This window comes from Rattus norvegicus, chromosome X (genome assembly GCF_021556685.1).
Source record: "Rattus norvegicus strain SHRSP/BbbUtx chromosome X, alternate assembly SHRSP_T2T, whole genome shotgun sequence".
Taxonomy (NCBI): Eukaryota; Metazoa; Chordata; class Mammalia; order Rodentia; family Muridae; genus Rattus; species Rattus norvegicus.
This window is the reverse complement of record NC_141554.1, coordinates 137,133,175-137,148,421: the sequence shown is the minus strand read 5'-3', so window position 1 is coordinate 137,148,421 and position 15,247 is coordinate 137,133,175. Positions and strand designations below refer to the sequence as shown.

Here is a 15,247-nt window from a genome sequence, read left to right as displayed (position 1 = left end):
TGTGTGCTGTGCTGTGCTTGGGGAGCTCAGAGAACTAGTGAGGGAGTTAGTTCTCTCTCTCAATTATGTGATGCGTATGGATTAATCTCAGAATTGCTCCTTGCCCAGGGGTCCAACTTTGTGATAGAAAAATGGAAGTAGGTAACTTCTAGATTTTGGATTGGTTTGGTTTGGTTTGGTTTCTTTGTTTTCCAGATTCCAGAAATGGTAAGAAGTGCCATTACCCATTAAGCCATCTCTCTGGCCTAACATCTCCTTTAAAATAAGGCATGTTAGCTTAGTTCTAAGTCGTGTGTGTATGTGTGTGTGTGTGTGTGTGTGTGTGTGTGAGAGAGAGAGAGAGAGAGAGAGAGAGAGAGAGAGAGAGAGAATATTACCTACCCTACCCTAACTATCCAATGTTGCAAGCATTGGAGGAAAAAGTTAGAATGAAAGTTGTTCTCAAATTTACTTTTTTTCCTCCGTAAGAGAGATATAAGTAAAGAAAACAAAAAATTATACATAAAAAGTTTGCTTCACAAGTTGTTGAAAATCTGGCTCTCTTCTTTCCATTGTAATTTTCAAGTCAGATACACTATGAGGAAAGAGAAATGAACCAAGAAATTCATCTCAAATATGATCTCCTGTGTCTAAGACAACCACGGTCACATGGAATTCTAAAACCACAGAACCATAAAGACCTTAGCGGTACATCTTCATTCTTTAGACAGGAAAACTGTATGGACAGACTTGCCCAGAGCCACAGGGCTCTTGATTCCCACTCCAGTGCACAATACAGTCACATGTCTTATAACAATGGATATATATTTTGTTATTGTTATTTATTTTGGTTAATTTTGAAATATTTTGTTGCTATGTAGTTCAGACTGGCTTTGAACTAAAAATCTTCCTGACTCAGCCTTCTGAGTGCTGGGATTAGAGACATGTGCCTCCATAAAATTGTTGTTTGGAAATACGCTTTGTGATGTGGGATTTGGCTATTTTGTCATTGTATGAACATGATAGAGTGTAATGAACAATATATAAATGGGTACAATGTCCTTGGGTAATACAGACTTACACTACCACTATTATGTGTCATCGATGTAAACCTTAGAATGTAGTGCATGATTACAGTCACCTAACATTGGTTCAGGGTCTGCTTCTGTACAAAATAGTATAGTGTAGTGTTCTGAAAAACTTTACATACATGCCTCATTTAACCCTTATAACAACTACATGAGTTCATATATTGCCATAAGCTCAAATGTGTGTACAAAGCATCTGAGACACACAGAGATTTAATGACTGTGTTCCTTAATGTAAGTAAATATTTCTTAGTTTTTGATGACTTGAGGCAAAAGATTACTGATCTGGATTATCAGGCAAAAGCCTGAGATTACTCTAATTCAATAATAAAAGTTTTAGATTACATGGTGTTTCACTGATATAAATTTTAAATACAATCCATTCAGTGTCTATATTGCATGTAGTCCATCCTTTAATTGCTATTTCCCTTAGAAGAGTTTCTCAACCTTGGCTCACTTCTGGAAGCTTAGTGAAGACATAAACCCAGTGAAAGGTTTACAGTCTATATTTTTCCATTAATGGACAGCTGAATAACCATATTTGAAACATTAAAGGTTGTGTACATCGATAGTTTAAAGTATCCAGATGATATATTAGATTTGTATTTCTAACATCGATATACTCCATTAGTTTTGGCAAACCAAGGATTGTCATCCCATTCTCTGAGATGTATATGTTTATCTGTCACAGGGTAGGAAGAAATTTATATTTCAGATGTTATAAAATGCTAGTGTCATTCAGGTCAGTATCTATAGAACTTTCAAAGTAGAGTTAGAAACAGACAGGCATATGGCCACAGAGAGATAGACAAGCAGATATAGAAGATGGGTTGGACCATATGTATAGGGTCAAGAATAGGCAAACAGATAAAGATAGACTTAGAATAAGAGACAAACAGGCAGATGGTGGGAAAGTAAGAGGAAAATAGATATATAAAGAGATTGGGCCAAGTAGGATCTAGAGAGATAGAAGCAGAGACATAAACAGAGATGGCCAGGAAGTTAGACAGACAGAATGCCACAGAGCCATTAGAAGAAAGAAAAGGACAGACATAGAACAGTGACTGCTAATCTTGGTTGTCAACTTGAGTGTACCTTGAATCAATTAAAACACAAGCTGTTTGGGCATACCTGTGAAGAATTTTCTTTAACAGGTTATTCAAAACAGGGAAGCCCACCCTAAATCTATGTAGCATCTTGTTTTGGCAGTCTAGGTAAAAGGACACAGAAGAAAACTTGGCTTTTTATCTCCTAGCCCTTACTCTATCTGGCAAGTTCTCTGTTCCCCTGTTGCATCATTATTTTGCTAGTCTCAGAACCAGAATTGTCAGAGTTCCAATACCAACTGACGACCAGCAGCAGTCCAGGAAGATTCTAGGACTTCAGTGCCCTATTGGGACTTCCAAACCATCCAGCCTTATGGACAGAATAGCTGCCAGATTTTCAGCTTTTCGATTTTGAGATTACTAGATTCCCAATGCCCCCTTTTGGACTCATCAGACTACATCCTGATATATATTCATTCTGCCAGTTTTTTTTTCCTTTAGAGAACCCTGACTAAGACTAATATGGGGTTACAGCAAGGTACAGACAATCAGGAGTATCCCAAAATACAAGGACCTGACGTAGAGATAAATGAGTACACAGGGAAAGAGACACAGAGAGACTCCAGTAGCTTAAAATCTATAGAGAGACCTAAATGATAGAAACTGAGGAAGGAAAATGGAGAAACAATGGGAAAAAGACGAGCTAGGGAAGGAGGAAGAAAAGGAGCAAGTGAGCTACTCTCGGGTTTTCAAATGTGAACAGAGAACACAGGAACACAGACTGAAAATAATGTAATAAAAAGACAGAATGGACTGGGTATCAGAGGGTATACACAGAATCAGGGCACAAACACAGAAACAGAGACTGCAAGAGACTCAGGATGTTAGAGAAAGTTACTAGGACAAGTAAGGAAAAGGGGAGAGAAGGAAGCAGAGGGAGGGAATTAGGGGGAGAAAAGGAGGAAGTTTCCCAAGGATCATGAAGTACATAACAGAGGCTCAAATTGAGGGGCATAGTAAAACACACACCTAGGAAATGTTGAAAGAGACAGGAGAGAGGATAGAAGAAAGGAGACATTGATAAAGAGAGTACCAAAAAAGATAGCATGTGGAAGATTGCATAGAGAAGGAGTTAAGATAGAAGTCAGGAATGCATGAACGGAGAAAGATGGAGGAGGGCACTGCACAGAAGACTAGAATGAAAGTAGAAGTCAAGAAAACAAATGAAGGAGAGAAGACAACAACAGAAGATGGTAAGTAAGTAGAACTGAAAATAAGTGGAGCTTTACACACACACACACACACACACACACACACACACACACACACACACACATTCTGAGGGCCTGGCGTCTAAAAACACACAAGAAACTCTTAGAGTTCAACAACAGAAGACTCTAGTTTTGTAGGCAACTGTACTGAAGGTATGAAATGTGCAAAGAAAAATATAATATCTAACTAAAGGAATCTTTTATTCTGTTTAGTATGCTTTAAGGTAGATCCCCCTTCCTGAGGTGTGGTTCTACCTTCCTGAGCTGTGTGCTCTCTTAGCTAGGCGATTGAACAGCCCAACTCAAATGCTAGGTTTCCACTTCGTGCACAGATTATATGCACTGGACCTGAATGCGCTTTTAATGTTTCTGTGACAAAAGATGGGCTAAGGACGGAGACATTTTCAAAAACTATGCATTCAAATGATTAATAAGGATATAAAGATGTGCTCGGTGTCACTGATCGTTCGCAAAGTGCTAATGATTTTGAGATATTACTTTATTATACTTTCTACAATGGCTACAATCTAAAACACACAACTCAGCTGTTTTGAAGGATATCGAAAAATTAAAACACTGCCAAATTTCTAATATAAAACGTTTTAGTCCTTTGTAAAACAGTTTGATGTTGCACATGACTTAGTAATTCTACTCCTGTGTATCTAACCAAAAAGAAAAAAGAAAGCAGGTTCTCAGACAAGTAAATATGAATGTGTGTTTACAGCTGCTCTACTGCGAATAGGCAGAAGATTGGAAACAGCCCTAATGTCTGTCAATGGATGAACAGATGATAAAGGCAGGTATCTGTACAATGCATATTATTTGGCCATAAAAAGAAATGAAATATTGACGAATGCTACATGACAAACCTTATAAAACATAATTCTAAGTTATATAGCAACCAGACACACAATTTCACATTCTATATGATTTCATTAGTATGAAATAGCCAGAGTCAGTAAATCCCTAGAAAAGAAGATTGCTGGTGGCCAGTAGTTGGGAACAAGAAGGGAAGAACAACTGCTTAATGAGTGTCGGCATTCCCTTGAGAGTGATAAAAATGTTCCAGGACTAGTGAGAGGTGATGACTGCACAACCTTGGGGATGTACAAAATACCACTGAATTGACCACTTTAAACTGTCCTATTTTATTCATGGGAAGGAGAGGGAGATGGTCAAAACAGAGGACAGACCTCAAGGAGAAATTGATGGGCAATCTAGGAAGCTTACAGGGAAACAAGGAAAAACAGAAAACCAAGTGCACTGACATTGAGATCGACTGATGAGAAATACAGAAGGATAGATCAATTGCACAATAAATGGAGAGTCCCTGCCCCATGCTCAGTTTAACTCTTGCCACCACTACCACTACAACTGCCCTTGCTTTTGAGCTCTGGGTGAAGGACAGAGGGAAGAAGCATTTCAGCGCTATACATGGATCATGGAGGATATTTAAGGGAAAAATGGAGTCTGCCAAATGTGTTCAGATCATGATGGGCAAACACTGAGTCTGAATGTCTATGCTGTTTGGAAATATCCCAGAGCCCATGTGCTATTTTGTTAAGAGAGTGCTTGTCGTATGTCAACACTATGGGTCTTTGTCCCTTGTCAATACTGTAAGGCTTGGTTATTGTTATTTTGGTTTCTAAGTAAACACTTTTGAAATCTTTCAGAAATCCATTGTTTGCAGATTTCCCATTGTGCCCCCCCCCCCCCCCGTTCCCTAGAGGAAAACCCTTTGTTTCTTTGATAAAGAAAACTTACTGCTTTTCTTTTTTATGGTTTTCTACTTGGAGTCTTATTTTCATAGTTTAGAATTCATATAGCTCTCAGGCAAGGTTCTCTAAGATGTTTCTATTTAATATTCAGCTGTAGCACAAAAGAGTTTACCATTATTTTCATTTTTTTAGATTAGAATCTGGAGAAGTGTCTCTTCCTGTAGGCACGTTGCCTTAATGTTGTCAAGGGACTGCTAGTTTTTAAAAATTATATCTGGCACCTAATATTTGCTACCCCTTACTATACAAAAATGTGTAAATAAATTAAAACGTGACTCCATAGTTCCTCAAGTGCTCAGAGCTTCAAGGGGTTGTGGGTAGGCCAGCTCCTGACCAGGAATAGAATCTTAAGCAGTGGGGCATTTGTTATTTGTCCTCAGGGAAGCAGAAAATAAGAGTGAATCTCCAGTCTTAGGATGTGAAGGGATGGGGCCTCCTGTCCTGCCAAGTTCTCCAATGTGCTTTATAGAGCTTATTCCCATCCTAAAAGGAGCGGAACAGTAACATTAGTACTGCAGAGCATCAAAAACCTCATGTCCTCCAGAAAAACTCACAGCCTATCAAAGATCGAGTAAGAAAAAAAGAATCTAGTGAGAATTCTGTCTTCTGTCTATCCACACTGCATAAAGCAAGCTGTCCCTGCCTCTTTATGGAATTATCATTATTTTATGCCTAGAGGGTTAGGCGAGTACCCAGCCTAAAAGTGTCACCAGTAAGTGAATAAGTGAAAGAAGCAGAAAACTGATTTAATAAATTGTGTAAACTAGAAAATCAGGAAGGAACACAAAACTGAAAAAATGAATTCGGCTTCTGTATAGACTGTGTTACACTAGTCCCATGTCTAGCCTCTCTGAAGAGATAACAACACTTAAAAATGTAAAGAAATAAGGGAGACAATAAGACAAGGTCATGACATAATTTCTGATGCATGACTAGGAGTTTAGCAGGTCATTTTTTATTATCTAAGAAAGAAGTGACTTGGAGTTATGGCCTCTTGCTTACTGGTCCAATTCTCCTTGAAACCCAAGATCTGCTGACTATGTAGCAATACTGCCATTGAAGCACAGACCTCCTATGCCCTTCCTTGTTGTTTTTCTGAATTTGCATAACTTTGGGAGAAACAAGAGCCTAATGAGCATTTTCCTCAAACCACATCACTCCACATTTGCTACTAATCTTTGTTATTGTCTGCAGGCCTCCTTCAGTGGTGGTGGCAGCCTGAGCTACAATCTGAATTGCCCACAGGCCTCTGCATGTTGAATAAACACATCTGTCCAAAGACACCAAAGACCCCGAATTCCATCCTCAGTAATGCTGAAAATCTGGTATGCAGTGCTGCAAGTCTTTATTTCTGTAGCACACATAGGCCGAGGAACTGTTTGTCTACTGGTTGGGCCTAATTACTGTGTGCGAAGAGCTTGCTCAGCAAAGCAGCTCTTTGAAAAGCCCTATTTTAGGGGCACAATGCCTATACTTCAGGCCTGCTTTGTGCCTGAAAACAGGTCTTCTGCACACAGTATCTGGAGTCACCTGAGAAATAACACTCCAAAGTCAACCAGGGATGTAGTGATCGATTCTCCACAAAAGGCAGAAGGCTCTGCGGCTCCTTTTATCTACCCTGATAATTACGAAGTTGAACTGGGGAATTAAAGTCTGAAAATAAGTTGAAACTATTGGTATTGAAAGGGTCTTAAGCTGAATAATTGATCCTGACTTCTTTTTATCATTCAGTTATTTTCATTTGAAAGGCCATTGCCTCCATTAAGAGGATTATGGGAAATCAAAGCTTTTATTTAGTGCTAATTTCCATCTTAAGTATATAGAAAAAAGGACAAATTTGCCTCTTGTCTTCTAGGAGACTGCGAAAACCTTTATTCAACAACCATTGGCTCCATTTGCAGGTCTTTTAAAAGTGACAATTCATGTATTCTTTATGACTTGATCCCCTTGTCTCCCCATGGATACCTGGAGTATTTAATTACCCTTCCACCTAAACTTAAAATTTATGTTTGACGGACGGTTCTAGCTGCTATCATAAAACAACTTGAACTGATTCCATGCATGTTCCAGGTCTCTTTATCACATTTCAGTTAATATCTCACAATGGGAAATGAACAGATAATCTTCATTGCCTGTTTTGCCTGTTTTCATTGTTTATAGCCTATGCTACACTCTTAATAGTGAGTGTGTGTGTGTGTGTGTGTGTGTGTGTGTGTGTGTGTGTGTAGATAGGCAGACAGGCATACTTACATGTATCTTTATAAAAATCTACAATCCACAAATGAGACAAAGCACGTCATATTTATGTTTCTAAATCTAGCTTATATTACTTAATTTTCATTATCTCCAGTTGGATCCTTTTCCTGTAAATGATATAACTTTCTTCTTTATGACTGAACAAAACTTTATTGTGTATATACTTTTTCCTTTCCTGATTCATCTACTGATAGATACCTAGGTTGATCCAGAAGTTGACAATTCCAAATAGTACTTTCAGTATATATTTGGAATGTTAATTTAATTCCTTAGCTTATACTAGCTTTCTGGGCTCCAGATATTTTCTCATCTTTGACTTGCACATGGCTGTTCTCTTATAATGAAAATAGAAGACACTTTTTGCATCCCTGTTTCTGGCTGTCAGTAGCTAACTAGGTACAGACACAACCATCCTACTTGGTTTGAGGCTAGAGACAGTAGGCCAGAATGTAGTCATCTTCCTCGTGCCTCCTTGATTAGATACTAGACTCACTTCCACTGCACTCATCATGGGATATGGGATTGCTTTGGCTTAGAGACTATCCTAGTTGTATGCTCTTTCTCTTTTAGAAGGTAGTTTGAAAGTGGAAAGTGATATTGGAAGGAAATAGAGATCTGTAGTCAGTATCAAGTTGGAGATGAATACAAGGATATTTAGAAAATGGTGCCAATTAAGGCTTCTTGTAAACACATAGAACTGGTTTGCACCTGCTATATTACTACCCCCCTACTTAAAACAAGGAGAGTATCAACCCAAGCACAAAAAAAGCACAAAGTAAGATCCAAATTTAAGGGACTGTGAGGCTGTTAAGTTTGTGTCAGTGAGGCAGTGACAGGATAATACACCAGAGAAATGAAGTTGTGCTGGCCCACATTCATGATTTTAAAATTGTTCATCAAGTGCCCTATCTTGATTAGACACATGGTGAACACAAGCAGTGGTTTCTTATAAGAGCATTGCCTTTCGTTAACAGGAAGCTTAAGAAGAATGTGGACAGTGTAAAAATGTACTGGCCATTCATCCCGCATTCGAATTGTCATGGAAGCAATTTCTGTTTGTACTGTGCATAGATTTTCAGAAATGAGAACTTGTGATCTGTTTGATTGAAAGGCTATGTAATTCATCACAGGCTATGGAGAAGAAATGTCATGTTCTGACCAACGATTTAATATATCAAGTGGCTTGCCAAAAATTTCCTGGCAATATTTAGTACTTCATTATCAACTTTTGTTATTTTCTTCTTTCAATTATTTTCTTTCCATTATTTACTTCCTTTTAAAATATTTTTAATTATTTTAGAATTTCACACAATTCTAAATTGAGGGGACAATACCCCTACTGGACACAACTCCTTCTCCAACTCCTCCCAGATCCACCCTTTACCCCTCCCAACTTCTTGTGCATACTGTCAAAACTGCCATGAGTTCATGTGAGGCTGCCCTGTTGTGTCCAATTAAATACTGTAGTCCTCCACTGCCATTGTTTCTTACACTCTTTCTACCACCAGCCCTTCCTCAGTAGACCCTGAGCCTTGTGGGATGATGTGTGATATAGATACCCCTTTTCCATTATTCTCTGCATATTGACCCATTTGGAATCTATGTTGATTGCCATCTACTACAAAAAGTTTCTCTGAGGAGGACTGAGAGTGACACCAATCAGTGGATATAGCTCTAAGTCATTAGGAGTTATTTTAATACTATGTCTATTTAGTAGCACATTTAGTCTGTAACCTACTTAGCCACAGGTTCTTGGCCAAGATAATCGTACCAGGGATGAATTCTATCTTGTGGAAAAGATCTTAAATCCAATCATAAAAGTATTTGGTTACTCCTATAACATTCATGCCACTATTGCACAAGTGGGAATATATCATCAGGACAGTTCATTTATGTAATTCACAGGGTTTACAGTAAGTAACATTTACTTTTCTCTTTCAGTTTTCCTATAATCAGGGGACAATACCCCTACCAGGCACAATATGCTAGCAAGTAATCTTCCTGTAACAGGAATAAGTTACTGTTTTTGTTTTGTTTGGTTTGGTTTGGTTTGGTTTGGGTAGCCATTGTTGTTCCATAGACTGAAAAAAATGCATTCCAGGCAATTGCTATTGCTCTCTGTCACCCTCTGGAATCTGGCTGTAAGACTCTGTTACTGAAGACACTGTATACGTGAGTAATAAAACATGAAATCAAGCTGGTACTGACCTGACGGTTCTCCTTAACTAGCTTTCATAGCTCTTCTTTAAATTCTTAACCAAGAGCCAGCAGAAGCCAAGAAGTTTTTAAAAGTTTACTAATTTATTGTAAAGGAAGAAGGTAGAATGAAGATGACCATTAAGAACAGAACTGCCCTTCCAGCAGATATTAGACTGCTCAGAAAATCCATGCCATTGCTTTACTGCCTTGACCAGAGGTACACTTCATCTAAGAGCTCACCCATGGAAAAAACGATGTCTACTTCCTTCTCCATCCAAATCTTCCTAAATAACTATTGCAGTGTTCTGCACATCGTGAGCAAATGTAGGTGATAGCGCCTCAATTATTTGCTCTCATCTCTTGACATGTTTGAATCTTGATTGAGAAAACAATGAAAGACCTAGTTCTCTGCCTTCACCATGCAATATCTCTTCAAGAATATTCTTTTGGGGCTATAGTCGTGCCTATAAAAGAGGCCAGCAATCTCCAAATATATCACTAAAAGTGCTAAAGATGTTAGGCTTCCCATTAGGATTACTAAGTTTTTAGAGCGTTGGAAACATAGTTTAGCAGCTAAGAGAATGTTGATATGATGCCAGAACTGTACATGGGAAATAGTATCTTTGCACTGAACTTCTAAACTTCTTGCAAGGATTAGATTTGGTAATGAACTTCAAAATTGTGGCATAGTGGATACTAAGTTGGAATTAATTGTAAATTAATTATGTCTTATTACTTGTAAAGTATTAAGTCTATGTGCCTCAAAAAGCAGAATCATCATTCTGAGATTCAACCATTAAGATGAAGTGATGTTGAGATTTAAATTTCTAATTTTCCTTAAGTGATGTAATTTCTGATCAGTGTAAACAAAGCACATAGTATTTTTGTACTTTCTCATTAATACACTATTGCTAGGATTCAAAATTATTTTTAGCTTTCAAATATCCAGAAGATATCATCATCTATCTTTTTTATCCTTGGCACATATGTGATTTTTAAAAATTTTTGTGCATGCAACAATAATTAAAAGTTAAAAACAAGCCAAAAATGTATTACATCTCATGTTAATGGGAGTCATGACTCAATCTAATTCAACTCCACTATCACCTCACCATAAAATTCCTTATGGCACATTTGGATCAGGTATTCATCTATCATGTGTTCAAGTATTTCCCATAACGTTAAGACCACTGTTGACAGTTGGGGATTTAGCTCAGTGGTAGAGCGCTTGCCTAGCAAGCGCAAGACCCTGGGTTCAGTCCCCAGCTCCAAAAAAAAAAGAAAAAAGAAAAAAAAAAGACCACCGTTGACACTAAATTGCTCCCTTCTCCATGGCCCTCATATAATTCTTGTGGGGATCCCATAAGCTGTGTGTTAACAGTAGACCTTAATTCTTACCATTTAGTAACCTTCACTAAATTCAACCTATTACATATGTCATTCAGTGGTTGTACTTCTATAATTATTAGAAATAATTTTTTTCTGGATAGTTTTATCAACTTGAGCTGGATAGCTCTATCAACCTGACATAACCATTTGGAAAGAGGGAACCTCTATTGAGTAAAACGCCTCCACTAAATTGGCCTATGGGCAAGCATGTAGGACGTATTCTTGATTTATGATTGATGTGAGAGGGCCCAGCTCACTTTGAGTGATGCCACCCCTGGGCTGGTAGGGATTGTTTCTATATGAAAGCAGAATGAGCAAGCTATGAGGAAAGAACAATCCAGTAACCATTGTTCCTCCTTGGCCTCTGCTTCACTTCCTACTAATAGGTTTCTGCCCTTTTTGAATATCTGCCCTGAGTTCCTTCAGTGATGGATGGTTACATGGAAGTATTTTCTAAATAAACCCCTGCTGTCCAAGTTACTTTTAGTCATAGTATTTTATCACAGAAATATAAACCTTAGCAAAGGCATATACTTAACCATGAACTCCTAGGTCCAAGCTTCATAACATAAAGCATATCACAACAAGCCTAATCATCTTTTTAACCTGATGGTCCTTGAAATACATAAAACTTCCACAAACTCACAGTTTCTCCCACAGAAGCCAAATATTCTGTTAACTTTAAATGGCCCACATAGGAAATAGTTTTTAAACATTTCTCCCCAGTTATTTTTCTCTAGTATGTTCATGTTGCTCTTTTTGCTGCCTTTCACAGTAGAATCCAGTGGCCAGGAGCAGACAACAATGGTTCTACTTCTCAGGCTCTAGGGTTTACTTACTTATGAGTTTGTTTGTTTGTTTGTTTGTTTGTTTGTTTATTCATTCATTTGTCTTGTTTTTTAAAGCTCCAGGACAGTGTTAGTAGAGTTTAAGAAGAGAAAACCAGCTCAAACAAGCTGTAAATCTCAGCAACTACCCAAAGGTGGCAAATGGAAAATACAAAGAGAGAAAGCCATGTTATTTGAGCTAAGCCAGGATGGAAGTCAGCCACATGGCAGGGAGAGAAACATTAGAGAAGGAGTGAAAAAGCCCAAGGTATCAGCAAGCATGGTTAGGCTGTAGCCAGCATCTGAATGCACTTAGTGGTTTTATTAATATAGCCCAAGTGGTACCTGATTTTAAAAGCTGTTTCATAATGTTGGCTCCTATTAACTTTGCAAACTAAACTACCTATGTCTATAAAACACAAGCTACAGTAATGCCATATTTTCTTCATTTCATTCTTGGATGATCTGTATTATTTTTCATTTTCATAGTTTCAGGCCCATTAGTTCAGCCATTCTGCCTCATAAAAATAGAGATGTAATAATAAACCAAAAAGTCATAGTATTCACTGTCTTCTTGCTCAGAATATTTTTAGTATGTCATTTAGTCCAGGTGCTGCTTTTCCCCATCGCCTTAGCTTCCCTCAGATCTTCAAGGAAAACAGGTAACCAACCTGGTTGCATATGGAATGATCCTCTTTCCCATAACTTCCAACTTCTGCTTAGTTCTACTGAATCTTCAGGAGGAAATATATTCTAGTGTAGTTTGTCAAGACCATGTAGAATAATTTCTAGAAGAATAGTTTGTTCTTTAAAAGCCTCACATTTATTAGAAAGCACAGTTGGCTTTCAGTACTGACATTGTTAACTAACTAGCTGTATAGTTTTAGGTAAGTTATTTACAACCTCTCTGTGCTCTACTTCTCCTGATTTACAGTGTTAAAACTAGATCATCTATGTACATACAGTAGTGTTGAAATGATAATAAAGAACGGTAATAATTATTATTGAAACTTAGTATCCTCAAAGAAGTTTACTCCCCATGGTTGTCTTATCTACACTTATGATAAGCCCACTTTTAATTCAGTCATCCAAATAAAGCCATACATTAAAATACCAAGCATGACATGGGAAATAGAGAGCAATATAGCATCTAATGGAGACAACCTGCAAAGTTGTCAGTCTGTGCATTCACTGTTTGAACACCGTTTTTAATGACTAATCTGAGTAATGAAGTTATATGATTTGCATTGCTCCATCTTTAAAATACGAAAACTGTGAAAGCTTTACTGCAAAGCTGCTAATCTAGTGTCCTTTCAAAGCATAACAATTAAAGGAAACCATCTTTACTTAAGAGACATGCTTTTACATTGACTTCACTGGTCAGCACTTATTTTCCTAAGTGCTTGTATATCATCTCTCTAATAAGCCATTCTTGAACTAGTGAAAGCCAACCAGCTCAGCAGTTTTAGAACCCAAATTTCCCATCTGTTTGAAAAAGAAAGAGGAAGAGACCCAAGAAAGTCGTTACATGTGGTTATAACCAATGATTTTCCAGCCTTCCTTTAATTCAAAATCAAGACCCTGGGCAAAGGACAATTGTATATAATGGCTCTTTAGATTTAAAAGAAAACAGTTTATTTACTCTAGATTTTTCTCTTTAATTGAACATAGATATTTTTCTCACATAACATTTTCTGGTTATGGTTTGATCTCCACTCCTTCCAGCTCCTCCCCACCCGCTCCTATCCAGATCCACCCCCTTTCTGTCTCTCATTAGAAAACAAACAGGCTTCTCTTTTCTTCCTATTGGATTTGCCTCATCCATCCTCAATATAGGAGCTTTCGCCTTGCGTTACTGGATCTGGTTTTGTCCTAGTTAGCCTTTATCTCTTGGAAGCCTGTTCTTCTCTGAAAAAGAAATAAAGGTGGAATAGATGTGGGGGGAGAAAAGAGGTGGTGGGTGAAACTGGGAGGAATAGAAGAAGAGGAAAATATGGTCAAGATGTAGTGTATGAGAGAAGAATCTATTTTCAATAAAAAGAAAACTCAAAGTTCTAAGGGAAATTTTTAAAATAAATCATTGCTGATGATTATAAGATAAAACAAAATAAAAAGGATAAAATAGTAAGATAAAACAACTAACACATTGGAATTGGATCAAACAGACAGAAGGAAAAGAACACAGGAGAAGGCACAAGAAACAAAGATCAACTCATTCCCACACTCAGCAATCCCGTAAAAACACTAAACTGAAAGCCATAATATATCTACAAAGTATCTATAGGGTAAAAAGAAAGAAGAAGAAAACATAAATAAAATCACTGTGACACAATATTATGAGACAAGCAATCTCCAGAGACGTCATAGAGTTCATTTTCCGATGGCCATCTACTGCTGGGCACACAGCCTACCCTGGGAGGAAACCAGTTTTTATTTGCAAGGAGTTATCAATTTGAGGTTGTTTCTGGGATAGGGATATTGGGGAGGGCATGTATCCACTTCTCCTTTCAGCTCTACAATCCCAAGTGGTGCAGACCAGTACAGCCACTGTGCATGCGGCCTCACTCTGTGTGAGTTCATATGTGTGTCAGTCATGTTGATTTAAAGGGTTCTTACACTTTAGCCAACATCTGATGTAGGGTTGAGTGTTTCAGGAGCTCCCATTCTCTGGGTGATGTCTGGCAGTATTCGTTCCAATTGCTTCAGGAGGACGCTTCTCTACCAATGAATGAACAAGCCACTGATCTATGAGTATAACAGAATATAATGAGAAGTCATTTTATTACTTTGTTTGGGAGGTTATTTTTTGTTTGTTTTCTAGAATAATAAGCAGTATTTGGTTTAGTCCTAGGTAGCTGGGCTATCCAGTTTCAGGTTCTTGGTAACCTAAGCGGTGCTGGTATGAGTCCCAGCTTGTGAAGTGGGCCATAAGTCGAATCAGATGTCTTTTATCATTTTTTTATCGGATGTCTTGATCAATGTGCTGTTACTGTGAAGAGATGCCATTGACCACAGCAACTCTTACAGAGGAAAACATTGAATTTCGATTGAATTCCAGATTCAGAGGTTTAGCCCACTGTTATGTCAGGAAGCATGGTGGCATGCAGGGAGACACGATACTGGAGAAGGAGCTGAGAGCTAGATATCTGGATCTGCAGGTGACAGGGGACAGACAGACAGACAGACAGACAGACAGACAGACAGACAGACAGGGGTGGAGAGACTGAGCCAGGCCTAGAAACTTCAAAGCTTTCCCTATCTCCATTCCCTGTGACACACTTCCTCCAAGAATGCCACACCTACACGTAGAAGGCCACATATGCTAATACCCCACTCTCTAATGACCAAGTATTCAAATACATGAGCCTTTAGGGGCCATTATTTTCTAGATCACCACATGGGATATTGGTTGGT

The 15,247-nt window shown here is 38.1% G+C and overlaps 1 protein-coding gene across 18 annotated transcripts in view; it reads left to right on the top strand.

The window, feature by feature from the left end:
• Positions 1 to 15,247, top strand: part of Enox2 (ecto-NOX disulfide-thiol exchanger 2) — a 322,087-nt gene that overhangs the window by 174,886 nt on the left and 131,954 nt on the right. For 2 of the 18 annotated variants that reach the window (XM_087599663.1, XM_087599659.1), the window contains exon 1: positions 6,357 to 6,487. The exons of the other annotated variants lie outside the window; for them this stretch is intronic. The gene's annotated coding sequence lies outside the window, so the exon portion shown is untranslated. Of the gene's footprint in view, positions 1 to 6,356; positions 6,488 to 15,247 lie in introns of those variants that run through there. 18 annotated transcript variants of the gene reach the window in all.